Source organism: Triticum dicoccoides, chromosome 3A (assembly GCF_002162155.2).
Source record: "Triticum dicoccoides isolate Atlit2015 ecotype Zavitan chromosome 3A, WEW_v2.0, whole genome shotgun sequence".
NCBI classification, from domain to species: domain Eukaryota; kingdom Viridiplantae; phylum Streptophyta; class Magnoliopsida; order Poales; family Poaceae; genus Triticum; species Triticum dicoccoides.
In genome coordinates this window covers 700,925,139-700,933,244 of record NC_041384.1, presented here as the reverse complement: position 1 = coordinate 700,933,244, position 8,106 = coordinate 700,925,139, and the positions used below count along the sequence as shown (strand labels likewise).

At 44.1% G+C, this 8,106-nt stretch overlaps 1 long non-coding RNA gene across 16 annotated transcripts; it reads right to left on the bottom strand.

Annotated features, from left to right (window-relative positions):
* Positions 1 to 806: 806 nt before the first annotated feature.
* Positions 807 to 6,923, bottom strand: LOC119270308. 16 transcript variants are annotated; one of them, XR_005134041.1, is made up of 8 exons: positions 5,938 to 6,922; positions 5,151 to 5,843; positions 5,020 to 5,076; positions 4,463 to 4,672; positions 2,169 to 4,286; positions 1,740 to 1,906; positions 1,455 to 1,571; positions 807 to 1,105 (listed from the first exon to the last, which is right to left on the bottom strand). It is a non-coding gene; the product is annotated as an uncharacterized LOC119270308 (long non-coding RNA). The 16 variants fall into 16 exon arrangements; XR_005134053.1 differs by lacking the exon at positions 807 to 1,105 and having other exon boundaries at positions 1,229 to 1,571; positions 2,169 to 2,225; positions 2,497 to 4,286; positions 5,938 to 6,923; XR_005134042.1 differs by lacking the exon at positions 807 to 1,105 and having other exon boundaries at positions 1,229 to 1,571; positions 2,169 to 3,939; positions 4,101 to 4,286.
* Between the last annotated feature and the right edge of the window lie 1,183 nt (positions 6,924 to 8,106).

Below are 8,106 nucleotides of genomic sequence, written 5' to 3'. Positions count from 1 at the left end.
GTGAAAGCCCTTGGTCCCCTGCTTTGAACGACGATGGCATCATGGTGTCGTGCTCCTCCCAGAAGGCGTCCCCCGGGATCTATTAGAGGTGGGGGAATAGTGGTGGCGTTGTCGACCTGTTCTCATCTCTGGCAACTTGTTGCTTGACTTCGGTTGGTGCTTGGTGTTGGCCCTTTTGGCTTGCCCCATGGATTGTTCCTTCGATAAGCAACTCTCGACCGACGTGGTGCCTTTCTGATGCCGACGACGGTGCCAATGTGGTTGGTTACTCATTGCTTGTGGGTTCGTTTATGCTATTCTCCTTTGACAGCTTGGGCACCGTGGCTCTGGGTTCTAGGGATCCACTTTGCCGCCCGTCAGTGCGGCACCCATCGAGCCTGGGTGAAGTGTAGTGGCCCTTTGCGGAGGTCAAAACATACCATGTTTGGTCCTTGCATGCAGATAGCGACACGATGCAAGCGCGAGGTGCTCTCTTCTCATGGTCCTATTGGGTTGCCAGTGTTGGCACGGCGGTGGTCGATTGAGTCTGTTCTGTTTTGTACCTTGTATCGTTTACTTCCGTTTTGCTTTTATTTTCGTTGTATTGTATTGCTCTTGTAATCCTGCCTGGTTGATGGCTTTGTTATTTCAATGTTGGGAAAGGTTGTGCTCGACCTTCGCCTTTTCTCTAAAAAAAAAGCTCTACATTACCACCCAGCTACAAATTTGCATATGTTTTCTCCAAGCTCGCCACATTGCCATACACATACCCATCATCCCTAACTTAGAATGACTTGCAACATTCGTCATCAATTCCATCCTTGAAGTTTTGACAAATTCAACAATTTTCCCATACAATTTTGCAATGATATACATAAAAGATCACAAAGTCCTCTGATTTTTTTCCTTTCCCCTTTTAGCACTGCATGAGAGGTGATAGTTGCACTCATACAAACCCTCCTACCTCAGGATTAAAATCACATGTACAAAGAAAAATAGCCTAACAACTTCTATTATCCTAATAACTTTTTCCTCTATCATTGATCCTCTAACATAGCCAAATATCACTAATCTCCCCAAGGTTGAAGATGCAGTCAACTGCGGCATCCGTGGATGCATCTCTTTCCTGTAAGAATTGGTACATCAATATGCCAAGAAAAAACATCCCTTGATAACACAAACATCTTTAGTTTCATAAGAACAAACGTCCAGTATTCATCAACGGGTAAGAAGATTCAAACAACAGGAATTTTGGAGCAAATCAGTAAATAAGTATTTGATGTGTGATAGCAATACCTGGAAAGTACAAAAGCTACAATAGTCTGTCAAACAAACCAAAGGAATAGTAAATTGGCAATATTCATTTGATGGTAGCAACTGACCGATCATTACATCATTCCAGAGAACAAGCAGAAATAAATATGCTCCAAGCAAAAATGGGAGGTCCTGAAGGAGAAAAAAAAGGATAAACCTACTGGTTTCCATCACCATGAACTGAAGTCGCTGAAAATCCATTCATAAAAAACCAGTTCTCCAGTGAGTCGGCACCCCTTTTGGTCTCCACTCTCCACTAAGACAAGTATGAGAGCTTGCTGCAGCAAAGGACGGCAGAAAAATGATCACTTGGAATAAAGATCTGCTTTCTCTACTTGGAGCACCTCCAGAGTACTTCCACAACTAATCTTAAGAGAAACTAAAGAACAACAAAACGTCAGAGTAAGTGATTGAATAATAAAATTAATGGACAATCAAAATATTACCTCCCTTGATCTGAACTGTCTCTTTGCACATGGAGCAGATCCATCAAGTGACTTCTTTTATCAGCCTCCTGTACAAACTCAACTCTCTGGGCAATCAACTCAGTACTTGACCTGACCCTTCCAATAGCCAGGAATATGTAGTTCTCCGGGAAGTCAAATGACATGATCTGTGTTCGTAGAGTAACCTCAATGTCATTAAGAATGCAAACTGAAAACTTTTTACATAACAAAAAAATTAGAAAACATCCTACATGACAAAGATATTGAGCATAGCACAACAAACCCAATTAGAAAACTCAAATAAGTCGGCACCAGGACACAACCTTGAGTTAATGTAAGGATGGTAGAAAATTTGTGGCCCATAGAATAATGCGGCAGAACACTTCTACTAAAGCAAAAAAATGCAGAGTAGAATTATCAGAAGTCTACCTAATGACATGATATTTATTGTTGCCGTTGCACACACAGTGGATCTTGTTCTTCCACCTACAGTTAGACAAACAAATACATGCTTGCGAAGATTGTGGAATACTTGTTATGTGGGCACGCTACATTATAGCAGGGATCAATAATTTAAAAATCATAATGCAGGTGATATTGGCACAGTTTATCAAAAAAAAATGTGCAAATTAGCAAACGCCTTCTGTCCATAGTAGCATCAAGAGGTGAAAAACAAGTGAAATGTAGCATCATGGAACCACTGAATCAACAAGGATAGTTAAAATGCACACATATTGGAGATGAGAACTCAATTAACCTTTTATCTGGCACAAGCTTCACATCAGATCAGCTTCATGGAGAAACTTACTTGTCAACTTCCATCTCCGCACGACAACTTCCATCGACGATAGTGCTGACTTGCTTGATTACTTGTCAAATTCTCCTTTAATAGTAGAGATAAGTAATGGTGTAGTAGCATGTATTAAATCTAATTTTGAGGGGTTGAATACCAGATTAAATTCAATAATTCATATGATAGTAAAAAAATCATACTTATCTTTCACACTCAATATTTACTTGTCTTCTCCTTTATAACATATTGTATATCTACTTCTCACATTAATATGCTCGATACCCATGTTTCTTTAATCGCCAATCCCAAGTCACTACATGACCATCAGGTTATGTAGGTGCTAAACATTACAACTGATAAGCTTCTTGTAAGCAAAAATGGTTTAAAAGTCAACCTGCACACACTTTATATTGGCTTAAATTTAAAAAAAGTTGTATTTTGATCCCAAAAATTTGAACATTGCAAATTTTAGGTGAACTCTGAAATGATAGTATCTACTGGAAGCAGTGAGAATGCAGCACACAATTACATATAAAGGTAGTTGGCAGATGATCTTAACTCGCAACAACTGATATATGTGCACGTGTGTGGCATGCACACACAATTAGCTAGCTTCTTGCTAATGGTCAACAACTTACAACCAAACGAAGATGGTGGACGGTGATAACCAATAATAGTTAGCAAATTACAGGTTAATTCAAGAATTAACTAATTAATTAATAGATATTAGCTCGCAAACCAGTAACAAGCATATATGTGTAACATGAAAGCCCATCTAGCTAGATTCTTGCTCATGGTCAAGGACTAATAATTAAACTAAGACGTACTTACATATCAAGCTTGCATCCAACTGTACTTAGTCCCAGGTTAGAATAATCAAAAGACATGTGAGTGTTTCAAAAAGAGGAATATTCTAATTCCGAACAAATTGATACCACTCTTTTAGAAAAAGAGAAGATTTGTTTCAAGCACACATGATGCCCGCGGTAGTGCTTCTTGGCGTTGTATTTAATTATAGAACCTTAAATTGGATTTCTATTAACTATGCGAGGACAGGGTAAGGTAGCGACCAACCTTGATTGCTGAAAATTATGCATCAAGAAGGGAGCAATTAGACGTCAAACTTGAAAATAAGTGTGTCATTCGTAACTTGTAATGGGGCAAAGAAGCATCTCAGTAAAAGTTTTGACCTTGCAATCAAATGCACATATCAATCATGTATGACCTGAACCTTTCAAATTCCTTAACTGAATGTCCAGATCGGTGAAATGCAGTTCCTCTAAAAAAAATTGAATGAGAGTGATTGTAGGTACAGTAGTATGACCAGAAGTATGGTTGATGAAACTACAGGTTACTGTCCAGAATCATATTCTTGGGCTCTGCATTGCCATGTGCATACCAAGGTGCCTGAAACCCCAAAGTGATTATCTCCCAAATAATTACTAAACCAAACAGGAAGATGACGAAGGATTCCAATAGCTAAATTAACATACAAGTATTAATAGCAACACTTCAGCATGAGAAATAGAAGATTAAAAAGAGGAGGCATAATATGTGGTATCATTTACCTTAGACTGAAGCTTGGTTAAAAAGAGTGCAGTCACCGATTAAGCTTCGTTCCTCATAGCAGCTAGAAATCATTTCATCCAAATTGTGGCACATCACACTTTTTTTACATCATTCCACTACGGCGCTGCTTCAAAGAATTATTGTGTCTGGACCACAACTCCAACGGAACCCATCCTGCCCAACAACTGTGAGATGAAGTGAGCAGTTAAAGTAAAGATAAATCATGGAATGAGAGTATATACCGACAACCGTACTCTGTAGTGAGCAGTTAAAGTAAAGATAAACAGGCAGCAAACGACACATCAAGATCAAGCGAATAATAATTAGATCATATCACGATGAGGAGAGCATGTGCCACTACCTTGTCAAGTTATATGTCAATGATGGAACTGATTACTCATCGGCGTCGGAGCGTCAATGGCCAGCATGTCTCCAGAGCCAGTGAAGGCCGCTGGTGTAGTAGGAGAGGAGGTCACTCCTGGTCAGCTTGGCTATAAGGCGGTGAAGCAAGAGGAAATACACGTCGCCCCTGCGGCGGAGGTGGGGTCCATGCGGCCTCCAGCCACGACACCTGTGACGACACACAAAACAATCAAGAAGAGGAATAACTACCAGCCTTGATAGGAAAAGGACACGAAGGATCGGGAAAACCGAGCGAGTTATTGCAAAATAGAGGAGGACGGAACATATTGGTTTCTTGACTGGACTATCAAATATCGCAGAGGCATTTTCCTGTGTGAGGGTGGTGATCAGTGTTAGTGTGTTAACCGATATGACTTCGGCAATGCTAGATGCTCTGAACTCATTGTCAGCACAAAGCACGGTACATTTATAATGAATTCATAGGTCAAATAATCTAATATGCATAGAAAGAAAATGCAGCTGCTGGAAGCTGAACCAAGTTAGTGATAAAAATACCTTATACGTTCAACTTCTCCTCCTCTTTCTTCAGCAAGACTACAGAGGTGCACTTGGCTGCAGGGTCAATGTGGAAAAGCTTAGCTACATCAGGACTGGTAGTATGGTAGAAGTTGAATGTTTCTTCCAACCTTGAAGCAGCAGCAAACTCATTACTTCGAGCACCCTACAACATTTGACATGATTTATTGACCACCACACCGCAGTCTGCAATATATAAACTTCAGGAACTGCTACTCTTAGTAAAGGTACACATATGACTGCTTTTCTTGGTAGTTAGTAGCCACGATTGGTGGTTGGAATATTAATTAAGCCGGCCATACGACAGTACTGCTACTTTTAGTCATCTTTCAAACACATCAAATTTGACATATCTACAGAGAATATAATGTTAAGCAAACGAATGGAAGAAAAAGAATAGCATAAGATTGTAGAAAATAGGATGACAACAGAGCTCAGCGTTATGAAAATACATCAAATTTGGGCCTAATATTGTTAAAATAGGATGACAACAGAGTTCATGTCCAAGCATTGATGAACACCATTTGGCCTTATGAAAATAAGAACCCAGTGTGAACTTGACCAGATCAAAAAAATATTAGGCCCAAATAGCTGAAGATTAACTAATCAAGCTAACTTTCTGTATTAGCGCATCTGGCCGAAATCAATTAGTGAATCTATGTTGTTTCACGTGAGTGTACGGGAAGAAGTAATCAGCAAGAAGGCGTGCTATCTGGCCGTGCAAACAAAGATAAGAAAATTACTTAGCTTGATCAATCTGCAGCTTGCCGATTCCTTTCCGGCCGGATGGGCATGTCTGGCTGCTGCGCAATACAGTACAAAGCAAGCAATCAGGTTTTCAGTGAATCACAGGGGGAGACATGGGGCAGTGGAAGGTGAGGACTGCAACATTGATACCTTCAGCAAGGAAACGGCCTGCCGGTGCCGCCATCGACAACTCCGGCCACTGCCGGAGTTCAGCTTTCGCCGGCAACCTTAACCATCCAACCAGTGGACCCGAGTAGCCCACCTCGCCAATCCTCACCGTGTAAGACCAGCGCGCCTACAGCCCCTCCAACCACCGACCATCTCCTTCCGGCCGCCTGGACACCATAGCAGCAGATCGAGCCAGAGAAACGGCCACTTCGCGCTGCCATGCCCAGATCCGCGCCAGCCCTCACGTGCAGCCGCAGCAGCCGCACGCCCCGCACAGCCGCGCCAAGGAGCACGTCCAAGAACGCCCGCCCTCTGGAGGCCAGCAGCGCCATCAGCAGGGACGCCCGCCTCCACAGACAGCCAGATCTGGCCGGCCCGCCTGCCCACTCGAGCAGCAGGGCGTCGCTAGACCAACGGCCGAGGCCGCATCAACTCTGGCGCCCTGCGCCGCACGCCGGCGACGCGCCCGCGAGCCTCCTTGCGGCCCGGAGCACGGGCGCTCCGGCCCACGCCCTGCTCCACGGCGCCCTCCACCACACAGCCACGGCGCCACGCCCTCCCGCACGCTGCGACGAGCTCGCCTGCACGGGATACGCCGCACCTCTACGCGCAGACACCGCGCAGTCCATCCTCCGGGCCGCTCAGGCAGCCATGGCCTACGAAAACGGACGAAGGGCCCCACCGTCGCCTTCCTTGGAGGTGACGCGGGCTTCGTCGGCCGCTCCTCCGGCGACGGCGAGACGAAGGGCAGGGAGATAGGGTGGCGGAGCGTGTGATCTAGGGTTTCCCCTGTGCCGTCAGGCAGGGCGACGGCGGAGCGGGAGATGGGGCGGCGGCGGTGGAGCGGGAGACGAGGGAAGAGAGAGGTCGCAGCGGGAGGGGGTGGATCGAGAGGAGGGGCGGCGGGTTTTTTTTACCTGGGAGGTGAGATGTGGGGGGCGGGCGGCGCCGGGAGCCGGGGAGGAGGTCGGGGGCTGGCGGCGTCAGGCGGAGGCGAAGGGATCGGGAGGGCGGCGGCGAAGGGATGAAGGGCGGCGAAGGGACGAAGGGCGGCGGTGGGCGAACGAGGGCAGAGAGTCGGGCGACTGTTTCTTGCTCAAGGGCACGATACCTCGGTCGTACGTGCGGGAGTTTGGTCAGCGATTTTTTTATTGGTTAATCTTCGCCGGTTTGTTTTCACCGGTTTGTTTTCGTTCGTGACAGATGGGTTCTACGGGAGGTTAGGCGCGTGAGGGCGCGTGGGGGATTTGACTGGAGGTTTTTTTTTGGTTTTTCGTGGCTGAGCGGGAGGTGGGAGGAAGTACCAAAGAAGTATCAAAAAAGACCGGATGAGGTGGGACGAAAATAAAATTCGGAACGCAACCTATCAACTGAGACATTAGGAGTAGAGATAGCATCTTATTTTATGGAATGGGGGGCCGTAGTTGTTTGCATCCTTAAGAATTGCAAGGTGTATGAATCGAATCAACTATGAGCCTACTAGAATCTTTGTTGATGCATATAAAGTAATGATCAAGCTCTCGCTATTTTGTGGCATCATATGCAATCAGACGAAAGTGACTCATGTGCATGTTGATTCTAAACTTACCAATTTCTTCTATTTTGCGTTGAAATATGTGCTAGCTATCTTGTTCTTTCAACTAGTGGTCTTTCTACTCACTATGTTCACAAATATAAGATGTTCTAAGTTTTTTGTGAATCGGATGTATATAAACATGTTTTAGTGTATTTGTTCATTTATTTCAGTCTGTATGTAGTCCATATTGAGATATGCAAAATATCTTGTACCCCCTCTGTCCTAAAATAAGTGTCTCAACTTTGTACTAGCTCTAGTATAAATTTGTATTAAGATCAAGACACTTATTTTGGGACAGAAGGAGTATTTGTGAATGGAGGGAGTACTTAGCAACCTAGTCATATGTTTATTTGTTAAGCTGAAAAACTGATTTTCCCTTTTTACCTAGGTTTTTTATTACCTGAGAGATTATCTATGGTGTTCTCAATAGTGCATTCTTAATAAAAGATTGAACTGGAGGAATTTATGTTTCCTCTAGTATTTAATCGTATCTTAACATAAGATAAAGAATGGAAACCTGTACCGATAAGCCCAAGAACGGTTGATCAGGTCCCCCGCTGTGTTCCCCAGATTCA